Source organism: Cryptomeria japonica, unplaced genomic scaffold, assembly GCF_030272615.1.
Source record: "Cryptomeria japonica unplaced genomic scaffold, Sugi_1.0 HiC_scaffold_97, whole genome shotgun sequence".
Classification (NCBI taxonomy): Eukaryota; Viridiplantae; Streptophyta; class Pinopsida; order Cupressales; family Cupressaceae; genus Cryptomeria; species Cryptomeria japonica.
Genome location: NW_026728919.1, coordinates 247,501 through 259,483, shown reverse-complemented (window position 1 = coordinate 259,483; position 11,983 = coordinate 247,501).

Here is an 11,983-nt window from a genome sequence, read left to right as displayed (position 1 = left end):
GTTATGAGCTTGTCGCAGTGTGTACTTAGCAAACCGCGACCCACGTGCGAATCCACCCCGGCCACCCACCCCCGTCGAGGTGCACACCCTCCCTCGCGAAGTGCGCCCCGTTCGCCAAGTGTGAGCCCTGCCCGGGTGCGCGCACCTTGCTAGGGCGTCGGGTGTGCACCCGGCCCGGCCTACGTGCGTGCACCTGGAGGGGGCGTCGTGTGCGTGCAGTGTCCCGTCTGCAACGCGGTGCCCACACACCACCTCGGGCGCAACGACCTGCGCTCACATGTGGGCCGAGTGCACCTTGGTGCATGTTCGGGGCGCCTCGGGTGCACGCTCGATCTTGCCCCGGTGCACCAAGGCGCTCGGTTTGCCCCGGGTGCGCACTTGGTGCAAGGTGGGCACCCAAAATAGGGATCAAGCACCAAAACACAAGTTTCGGGATGCAAAATGGGACCCAAGGACCACAAATGCGTTCCAAGACCCATGATGGGTCCACGAGAACAAAAATGTGTTCCGAGACTTAATAAACAAATATTGGGTTTTAGGAGAAGAAACATGCTCTGATGCCCAAAACGAGAATCGACCCCGAAAAGGCCACAGGCCAAAAGTGGGATGCGAGACAAAAAAAAATGGGACCCGAGGACCAAAATTGGGTTCCCAGGTCGAAGACAGGGCAACCGGACAAGAAACGACCTCTAAGGCTCGAAATGAGTCCCGACGACTAAAACTTGACAAGAAGCACCCATCAGGCACCCAACTCGACACCCATGGGATGCCGACCCACCCGGGCTTCCACCTAGCACACCTTGGCACCCACCCACCCTCGCACCCAACCTCGCACCCAACTTAGCACCTTTGAACCCACATTGGCACTCACCCTGACCCTGGCACCTTGGAACCCACATTGGCACTCACCTTGACCCTGGCACCCACCTTTGCACTCACCTTGGGACCCACCCTGGCTCCCACCTCGGCACCCACCCAGACACCCACCTTGGTTCCTTGGCACCCACCTTGGATCCTTGGCACCCACCCCGACACCCACCTTGGCACGCAACTTGGCTACTTGCCACCCACCTTGGCTCCTTGACGCCCACCCCGACAACCACCCCGTGACCTACCCTGGCTAGGGTTGGTGCACACCCACCCTGGTGCCCACCTTGGCACCCACCCTATGACCCACCTTGGCACGCACCTTAGTACCCACCCCGTTACCCACCCTAGGACCCACCCCGTGACCCACCTTGGCCAGGGTGGGTGCACCCACCCTGGTGCCCACCTTGGCACCCACCCATCCTAGCACCCAGCCTGTGACCGGGCTTGGAACCCAACCTTGCACCCGCACCCGTCTTGGCCAGTGTGGGTGCGCACCCATCCTGGCACCCACGTTGTGACACACCCTTTAACCCACGCACCCTAGCACCCACGTTGGCACCCACCTTGGAACCCAACCTAGCAACTTGGCACCCACCCCGTGACCCACCTTGGCATCCACCATAGCAGTCGCCGACTTGGCACCCACCTCGGCACCCACCTTGACACTTGTGGACCCACCTTGCCACTCACCCTAGCATCGACCCATCCTAGCACCCACCCTGGCACCTTTGCACCCTAGCACTCACCCATCCTAGCACCTAACCTGTGACCCACCTTGACACTCACCCTCGCACCCACCTTGGAACCCAACCTAGCACCCACCCACCCTGACACCAACCCTAGCACCTACCCACCCTTGCACCCACCCTGTGACCCATCTTGGCACCCACCCATCCTACCACTCAACCTATCACCCACCTTCTCACCCACCTTGGCATCCACCTTAGCACCCACCCACACTGGCACCTTGGCACCCACCTCGGGCAAGGTGGGTGCACACCCACCCTGGCACCCAATTTAGAACCCACCGAGCATGTTACCCACCTTGGCACCCACATTGCAGCCCACCCTAGTACCCACCCTATGACCCACATTGGCATCCACACCCTAGCACCCAGGCACCTCGACACCCGCCTTGACACCCACCCTAGCACTGAACCTGTGACCCACCTTGGAACTCACCCTAGAACCCACCCACCCTGTGAACCACCTTGGCATCCACCTTAGCACCCACCCACCTTGGCACCCACTCTAGCACTCACCCATCCTAACACCCAACTTGTTACCCACCTTGGCACCCGCCCTCGCGTCCACCTTGAAACCCACCCTAGCACCCACCCACGCAGGAGCCCACCTTGGCACCCAACCTAACACCCACGCATCCTGGCACCCAACTTGTGACCCACCTTGGAACCCACCCTAGTACCCACCTTTGAACCCACTATATCACCAACCCACCTTGGCACCCACCCTATGACCCTCTTTGGAATCCACCCTAGCACGCACCCACCCTGGCACCCACCATGGAGCGCACCCTAGCACCCACCCACCTCGGCACGCACCTCAACACCCACCTTGGTGTGCGCACTGCGCCAACCTCTCAAAGACCCTATGTGGTGCGCTCCAAAGTGTACACCTTTGGTGCGCTCCAAGGTGCGCACCTTTGGTGCACACCGAGGTGCACACCAAAGTGTGCACCGAGGTGAGCACCAAAGTGCACTCCAGGGTGCACACCAAGGCGTGCACCTTTGGTGCGGTCAATGCAAACGAATTCGGAAGTTGGGGTCGATGTCCTAATCGCTGCTGCAGACTACACGTATGAGAATCGGACAAATAGCTTTATATAGGGGAGGTGTTGCGTTTGATGGGTCGACTCCCCTGGTTGTGTGCACTGCACCAACTTCAAAGACCCTGTCTTGTTTAAGAAGTCAAAAGTTGGGGTGGATGTCCTAATCATTGCTGCAGTCTACGCATGTATGAGAATCAGACAAATAGCTTATATAGGGGAGGTGTTGCATTCGGTGGGTTGACTCCCCTGGTTGTGCGCACTGCGCCAACCTCAAAGACCCCGCATAGCAGAAGAAGTCGGAAGTCGGATTTTGGTGAGCACCAAGGCGTGCACCTTTGGTGCGGTCAACGCAGACGAATTCAGAAGTTGGGGTGGATGTCCTAATCGTTGTTGCAGGCTACACATGTATGAGAATCAGACAAATAGCTTATATAGGGGAGGTGTTGGGTTTGATGGGTCAACTCCCTTGGTTGTGCGCATTACGCCAACCTCAAAGACCTTGTTTTCGTTAAGAAGTCAAAAGTTGGGGTCAATGTCCTAATGGCTCCTGCAGGCTACACATGTATGAGAATCGGACAAATAGCTTATATAGGGGAGGTGTTGGGTTTGATGGGTCGACTCCCCTGGTTGTGCGCATTACGTCAACCTCAAAGACCTTGTTTTCGTTAAGAAGTCAAAAGTTGGGGTCGATGTCCTAATTGCTCCTGTAGACTACACATGTATGAGAATCAGACAAATAGCTTATATAGGGGAGGTGTTGGGTTTGATGGGTTGACTCCCCTAGTTGTTCGCATTACACCAACCTCAAAGACCTTGTTTTCGTTTAGAAGCCGAAAGTTGGGGTCGATGTCCTAATTGCTCCTGCAGGCTACGCATGTATGAGAATCAGACAAATAGCTTATATAGGGGAGGTGTTGGGTTTGATGGGTCGACTCCCCTGGTTGTGCGCATTGCGCCAACCTCAAAGACCCTGCATTGCGGATGAAGTCGAAAGTCAGAGTTTGGTGTGCTACAAGGTGTGGTCGAAGGTGCTCACCTAGGTGTGCACCTTTGGAGCACAGGAAAAGTGCCCTCCAAAAGTGCGCACCTTTGGAGTGCACAAAAGTGCCCTCCAAAAGTGCGCACCTTTGGAGCGCAGAAAAGTGCCCTCCAAAAAGTGCCCTCCAAAAGTGCGCACCTTTGGAGCGCAGAAAAGTGCCCTCCAAAAAGTGCCCTCCAAAAGTGCGCACCTTTGGAGCGCAGAAAAGTGCCCTCCAAAAAGTGCCCTCCAAAAGTGCGCACCTTTGGAGCGCAGAAAAGTGCCCTCCAAAAAGTGCCCTCCAAAAGTGCGCACCTTTGGAGCGCAGAAAAGTGCCCTCCAAAAAGTGCCCTCCAAAAGTGCGCACCTTTGGAGCGCAGAAAAGTGCCCTCCAAAAAGTGCCCTCCAAAAGTGCGCACCTTTGGAGCGCAGAAAAGTGCCCTCCAAAAAGTGCCCTCCAAAAGTGCGCACCTTTGGAGCGCAGAAAAGTGCCCTCCAAAAAGTGCCCTCCAAAAGTGCGCACCTTTGGAGCGCAGAAAAGTGCCCTCCAAAAGTGCGCACCTTTGGAGCGCACAAAAGTGCCCTCCAAAAGTGCGCACTTTTGGTGCGCACCAAGGCGCTGGTTCGGTCGTTGCAGGCGAGTTCGGAAGTTGGGGTCGATGTCCTGAGCGGAGGTGCAAACTACACAGGTGTCGGAATCGGACAAATAGCTTATATAGGGGAGGTGTATGCTTCGATGGGTCGACTCCCCAGGTTGAGCGCACCGCGCCAACCTCAAAGACCCTACGGTATGGATGAAGTCGGAAGTTGGGTCCGATGACCGATTCGATTAGTAGGTATGCTCATGAGGTCGGAATTTGGGTCCGATGACCTGCCATGTGCAGGAAGGCGAATGTTGACACTGTGCGTTGCAAGGTGCACACCAAGGCGCTGGTGCGGTCTTTTTAGTCGAGTTCGGAAGTTGGGGTCGATGTCCTGATCGGAGGTGCAAGCTACACAGGTGTGGGAATCGGACAAATAGCTTATATAGGGGAGGTGTATGCTTCGTTGGGTCGACTCCCCGGGTTGAGCGCACCGCGCCAACCTCAAAGACCCTACGGTATGGATGAAGTCGGAAGTTGGGTCCGATGACCGATTCGATATGTAGGCATACTCGCGAGGTCGGAATTTGGGTCCGATGACCTGCCACGTGCAGGAAGGCGAATGTTGGCACTGTGCGTTGCAAGGTGCGCACCAAGGCGCTGGTTCGGTCGTTGGAGGCGAGTTCGGAAGTTGGGGTCGATGTCTTGATCGGAGGTGCAAACTACACAGGTGTGGGAATCGGACAAATAGCTTATATAGGGGAGGTGTATGCTTCGTTGGGTCGACTCCCCGGGTTGAGCGCACCGCGCCAACCTCAAAGACCCTACGGTATGGATGAAGTCGGAAGTTGGGTCCGATGACCGATTCGATATGTAGGCATACTCGCGAGGTCGGAATTTGGGTCCGATGACCTGCCATGTGCAGGAAGGCGAATGTTGGGACTGTGCGTCGCAAGGTGCGCACCAAGGCGCTGGTGCCGTCGTTGCAGTCGAGTTCGGAAGTTGGGGTCGATGTCCTGGTCAGAGGTGCAAACTACACAGGTGTGGGAATCGGACAAATAGCTTATATAGGGGAGGTGTATGCTTCGATGGGTCGACTCCCTGGGTTGAGCGCACCGCGCCAACCTCAAAGACCCTACAGTATGGATGAAGTCGGAAGTTGGGTCCGATGACCGATTCGATACGTAGGCATATTGGCGAGGTCTGAATTTGTGTCCGATGACCTGCCATGCGCAGGAAGGCGGAATTTGGGTCCGATGACCGAGTTGATGGCGTGCCATGCGCAGAAAGGCGGAATTTGGGTCCGATGACCGAGTTGATGTTGATGGCCCGCCATGCACAGGAAGGCGGAATTTGGGTCCGATGACCGATTTGAAGGCGTGCCATACGCAAAAAGGCGGAGTTTGGGTCCGATGACCGAGTTGATATTGATGGCCCGCCATGCGCAGGAAGGCGGAATTTGGGTCCGATGACCTGACATACGCATGGAGTCCGACTCGGGGGCCGATGTTCGATTCGATGACTTGCATTGTGGGTAAAGTCGGAAGTTGTGGTCTTTGACCCGATTCGATGACCAGACTTCGGCTGCTTGAGAATCGGACAAATAACTTATATAGGGGAGGTAGTGTTCTCGAGCATCCTCCCCCCGTGCCCGTTTATGTCGATTGATGCTGGTGCTCGACTGGTTGGAGCGCTCGGATGCAAAAATCTTGCACCAGGATTTATCGATTGTGATGGACACGGCAAGTCTCCTGATTGCTATGCAGGAGCTCATCGTGAATCTCTATGCGGCCTTGGTATGGACTCGACCTGCGGAATGGTTCGGCAATGGTAGTCGCTCCAACACGTCCTTGCAATGGCCACAGAGGTGATTCGACTAGAGCTCCAGTCTAGCTTTTGGGTTGCTTGGCGGACTGGTATAGCCGCGATCGAGTTCCGGCCATGAACGTTTTAGATAGCTCTTGGGCTTTCTGGGACGGAAGTCGGAAGTTTGGGCTGTTGTCCGATTTGATGACCATTCTTCGGATGTGTGAGAATCGGACAAATAACTTATATAGGGGACTGTGTTGTCTCACGCAGCCCCCTCCGTGCCCCTCTATCTCGACCGATGTTGGTGCTTGAAAGGGTTGGGATCGCTCGGATTTATAAACGTGCACCACCATTTGTCGAGTGTGAGGGACGCGGCAGGTCTCCTAAATGCTATGCGGGCGCTCTCTGAGAATCTCTATCCGGCCTCGACACAGACTAGTCTTGCTGAATGGTTTGGCACTGGTAGTCGATCCAACACGTCGTTGTTGTGGCCGCCTAGGCGATTCGATTCGAGCCCCCGTCTAGCTTTTGGGTTGCTTGGCGGATTTTGCCCTATCCGCAAGTGAGCTCGGTCCCTAAACGTTCGAGAAACCCGATTGCTATGCGCCGACTCTCTTTCTTGCGAGCCTCCATCTAGCTTTTGGGTCTCTACGGAACGGAAGTCGGAATCTGGGACCGTTGTTTGATTCGACGAGGCAGACTACGGTTGTGCGAGAATCGGACAAATAACTTATATAGGGGAGGTGTTGACTGGAGCATTCTCCCCCGTGCCCCTCTAACTCGACCAATGCTGGCGCTCGAACGGTGGTAGCGCTCGGATTTTCATTGAGCGCCAGCATTGGTCGATTTAGAGGGGCATGCGAGATTCCCGAATGCTATGCGAGGGCTCTAACGGAAATGTCTATTGGTTTCGGTATGGATGCAATTGCGAGTGGTTCGGCAAAGGTAGTCGTTCCGATGCGTCCATGTCGTGGCCAAATCGATAATTCGATTTGAGCCCTCGTATAGCATTTGGGTCTCTCGATGTGATTCCGCATTCCAGTCCCTTTGGGCACTGCTTGAGCCGCATCCCAGGGGGTTCCCTTCCCAATAATCTGCCTCGCAACCCGATTGCTATGCGGTGAGGCTCCTCGGCCGCCTCGGAACTATCTGTGTATCAGACGCATCGCGGGATAAGGGGTTGGCAACGGTAGTCGCCCCAAGCGCGTCCGATGCTTGGACCATTCCGAGGCGGCCCTGAAGCCTCTTCCGTCTAGCCGTTGGGTCCTTCTCGCCGCATCCCTCGCCTCGCACCCCGATTGCTATGCGGTGAGGCTCCTCGGCCGCCTCGGAACTATCTGTGTATCGGACGCGTCGCGGGATAAGGGGTTGTCACTGGTAGTCGCCCCAAGCGCGTCCGATGCTTGGACCATTCCGAGGCGGCCCTGAAGCCTCTTCCGTCTAGCCGTTGGGTCCTTCTCGCCGCATCCCTCGCCTCGCACCCCGATTGCTATGCGGTGAGGCTCCTCGGCCGCCTCGGAACTATCTGTGTATCGGACGCGTCGCGGGATAAGGGGTTGTCATTGGTAGTCGCCCCAAGCGCGTCCGATGCTTGGACCATTCCGAGGCGGCCCTGAAGCCTCTTCCGTCTAGCCGTTGGGTCCTTCTCGCCGCATCCCTCGCCTCGCACCCCGATTGCTATGCGGTGAGGCTCCTCGGCCGCCTCGGAACTATCTGTGTATCGGACGCGTCGCGGGATAAGGGGTTGTCACTGGTAGTCGCCCCAAGCGCGTCCGATGCTTGGACCATTCCGAGGCGGCCCTGAAGCCTCTTCCGTCTAGCCGTTGGGTCCTTCTCGCCGCATCCCTCGCCTCGCACCCCGATTGCTATGCGGTGAGGCTCCTCGGCCGCCTCGGAACTATCTGTGTATCGGACGCGTCGCGGGATAAGGGGTTGTCACTGGTAGTCGCCCCAAGCGCGTTCGATGCTTGGACCATTCCGAGGCGGCCCTGAAGCCTCTTCCGTCTAGCCGTTGGGTCCTTCTCGCCGCATCCCTCGCCTCGCACCCCGATTGCTATGCGGTGAGGCTCCTCGGCCGCCTTGGAACTATCTGTGTATCGGACGCGTCGCGGGATAAGGGGTTGTCACTGGTAGTCGCCCCAAGCGCGTCCGATGCTTGGACCATTCCGAGGCGGACCCGAAGCCTCTTCCGTCTAGCCGTTGGGTCCTTCTCGCCGCATCCTTCGCCTCGCACCCCGATTGCTATGCGGTGAGGCTCCTCGGCCGCCTCGGAACTATCTGTGTATCGGACGCGTCGCGGGATAAGGGGTTGTCACTGGTAGTCGCCCCAAGCGCGTCCGATGCTTGGACCATTCCGAGGCGGACCCGAAGCCTCTTCCGTCTAGCCGTTGGGTCCTTCTCGCCGCATCCCTCGCCTCGCACCCCGATTGCTATGCGGTGAGGCTCCTCGGCCGCCTTGGAACTATCTGTGTATCGGACGCGTCGCGGGATAAGGGGTTGTCACTGGTAGTCGCCCCAAGCGCGTCCGATGCTTGGACCATTCCGAGGCGGACCCGAAGCCTCTTCCGTCTAGCCGTTGGGTCCTTCTCGCCGCATCCCTCGCCTCGCACCCCGATTGCTATGCGGTGAGGCTCCTCGGCCGCCTTGGAACTATCTGTGTATCGGACGCGTCGCGGGATAAGGGGTTGTCACTGGTAGTCGCCCCAAGCGCGTCCGATGCTTGGACCATTCCGAGGCGGACCCGAAGCCTCTTCCGTCTAGCCGTTGGGTCCTTCTCGCCGCATCCCTCGCCTCGCACCCCGATTGCTATGCGGTGAGGCTCCTCGGCCGCCTTGGAACTATCTGTGTATCGGACGCGTCGCGGGATAAGGGGTTGTCACTGGTAGTCGCCCCAAGCGCGTCCGATGCTTGGACCATTCCGAGGCGGCCCCGAAGCCTCTTCCGTGTAGCCGTTGGGTCCTTCTCGCCGCATCCCTCGCCTCGCACCCCGATTGCTATGCGGTGAGGCTCCTCGGCTGCCTTGGAACTATCTGTGTATCGGACGCGTCGCGGGATAAGGGGTTGTCACTGGTAGTCGCCCCAAGCGCGTTCGATGCTTGGACCATTCCGAGGCGGCCCCGAAGCCTCTTCCGTGTAGCCGTTGGGTCCTTCTCGCCGCATCCCTCGCCTCGCACCCCGATTGCTATGCGGTGAGGCTCCTCGGCCGCCTTGGAACTATCTGTGTATCGGACGCGTCGCGGGATAAGGGGTTGTCACTGGTAGTCGCCCCAAGCGCGTCCGATGCTTGGACCATTCCGAGGCAGACCTGAAGCCTCTTCCCTCTAGCCGTTGGGGCTTTCTCGCCGCATCCCTCGCCTCGCACCCCGATTGCTATGCTGTGAGGCTCCTCGGCCGCCTTGGAACTATCTGTGTATCGGACGCATCGCGGGATAAGGGGTTGGCAGTGGTAGTCGCCCCAAGCGCATCCGATGCTTGGACCATTCCGAGGCGGCCCTGCAGCCTCTTCCGTCTAGCCGTTGGGGCCATCTCGCCGCATCCCCCACCTCGCACCACGATTGCTATGCGGTGAGGCTCCTTGGCCGCCTCGGAACTATCTGTGTATCGGACGCATCGCGGGATAAGGGGTTGTCACTGGTAGTCGCCCCAAGCGCGTCCGATGCTTGGACTATTCCGAGGCGGCCCTGCAGCCTCTTCCGTCTAGCCGTTGGGGCCATCTCGCTGCATCCCCCACCTCCTCGGCCGCCTCGGAACTATCTGTGTATCGGACGCATCGCGGGATAAGGGGTTGGCAGTGGTAGTCGCCCCAAGCGCGTCCGATGCTTGGACTATTCCGAGGCAGCCCTGCAGCCTCTTCCGTCTAGCCTTTGGGGCCATCTCGCCGCATCCCTCGCCTCGCACCCCGATTGCTATGCGGTGAGGCTCCTCGGCCGCCTGGGAACTATCTTCGTATCGGACGCATCGCGGGATAAGGGGTTGTCACTGGTAGTCGCCCCAAGCGCGTCCGATGCTTGGACTATTCCGAGGCGGCCCTGTGGCCTCTTCCGTCTAGCCGTTGGGGCCATCTCGCCGCATCCCCCACCTCGCACCCCGATTGCTATGCGGTGAGGCTCTTCGGCCGCCTTGGAACTATCTTCGTATCGGACGCATCGCGGGATAAGGGGTTGTCACTGGTAGTGGCCCCAAGCGCGTCCGATGCTTGGACTATTCCGAGGCGGCCCTGCAGCCTCTTCCGTCTAGCCGTTGGGGCCATCTCGCCGCATCCCCCACCTCGCACCCCGATTGCTATGCGGTGAGGCTCCTCGGCCGCCTTGGAACTATCTTCGTATCGGACGCATCGCGGGATAAGGGGTTGTCACTGGTAGTCGCCCCAAGCGCGTCCGATGCTTGGACTATTCCGACGCGGCCCTGTGGCCTCTTCCGTCTAGCCGTTGGGGCCATCTCGCCGCATCCCCCACCTCGCACCCCGATTGCTATGCGGTGAGGCTCCTCGGCCGCCTTGGAACCATCTTCGTATCGGACGCATCGCGGGATAGGGGGCTGTCACTGGTAGTCGCCCCAAGCGTGTCCGATGCTTGGACCATTCCTAGGCGGCCCTGAAGCCTCTTCCGTCTAGCCGTTGGGGCCTTCCCGCCCCATCCCTCGCCTCGCACCCCCGATTGCTATGCGGTGAGGCTCCTCGGCCGCCTTGGAACCATCTGTGTATCGGACGCATCGCGGGATAAGGGGTTGGCACTGGCAGTCGCCCCAAGCGCGTCCGATGCTTGGACCATTCCGAGGTGGCCCTGAAGCCTCTTCCGTCTAGCCGTTGGGGCCTTCCCGCCCCATCCCTCGCCTCGCACCCCGATTGATATGCGGTGAGGCTCCTCGGCCGCCTTGGAACTATCTGTGTATCGGACGCATCGCGGGATAAGGGGTTGGCACTGGTAGTCGTCCCAATCGCATCCGATGCTTGGACCATTCCGAGGCGGCCCTGCAGCCTCTTCCGTTTAGCCGTCGGGGCCTTCCCGCCGCATCCCTCGCCTCGCATCCCGATTCCTATGCGGTGAGTCTTCTCGGCCGCCGCGGAACTATACCTGTTATTGCTACTGCATCCTTCGGCTGGTAACCTCCTCTGCCGCCTTGGAACGTTCTCTTTGTCGGACGCGTCGCGGGATAAGGGGTTGGCACTGGTAGTCGCCCCAAGCGCGCCCGATGCATAGACCGCTCCGAGTCGACCTTGCTTTCAGCCTCTCACATGCATAGACCTCTCTGAGTCGACCCTGCAGCCTCTCACGTTTAGCCTTTGGAATCTCGCCTCACAACATGATTGCTATCCTTGATGCATCCCTTGCCTCGAGCCCTGATTGCTTTCTTGGCTGCATCCCTCCTCTCCTCACAGCCCGGTTGTCATCACTGCTTCATCCGTCGCTTCATGCATTCTGGCTGCTGGGCCCTTCCCACCGCACACCTCGATTGCTATCTCTTCTGCATCACACACCCCGATTGCTATCTCTGCTACATCCCTCGGCTCTCACTTCTGCATCCTTCGCCTCACACCTCGATTGCTATCAATGCTGCATCCGTAACCTCACACCCCGATTGCTATGCGGGGAGGCTCCTTGGCCGCCTTGGAAATTTCTGTGTGTCGGACGCACCGCGGGATAAGGGGTTGGCACTGGTAGTCGCCCCAAGTGCGCCCGATTCTTAGACCGCTTCGAGGTGACCTCGTAGCCTCTTTCGTCCAGGCTTCCTGCCTTCAACGCCCTTTTTACACCTCGATTGCTATGCGCGGGCTCGTTGGCGTCTATCACCTCTCTGCGAAGAGTGGCACGATGATTGTTGGGGTAAATCGTAGCAGTCCGATCTCTGGCCTTGGGCCATTGTGAGGGCTGATCGATTTCCTGTGCGCATCTCGTGTTCGCCCAGTAACAGACTCGA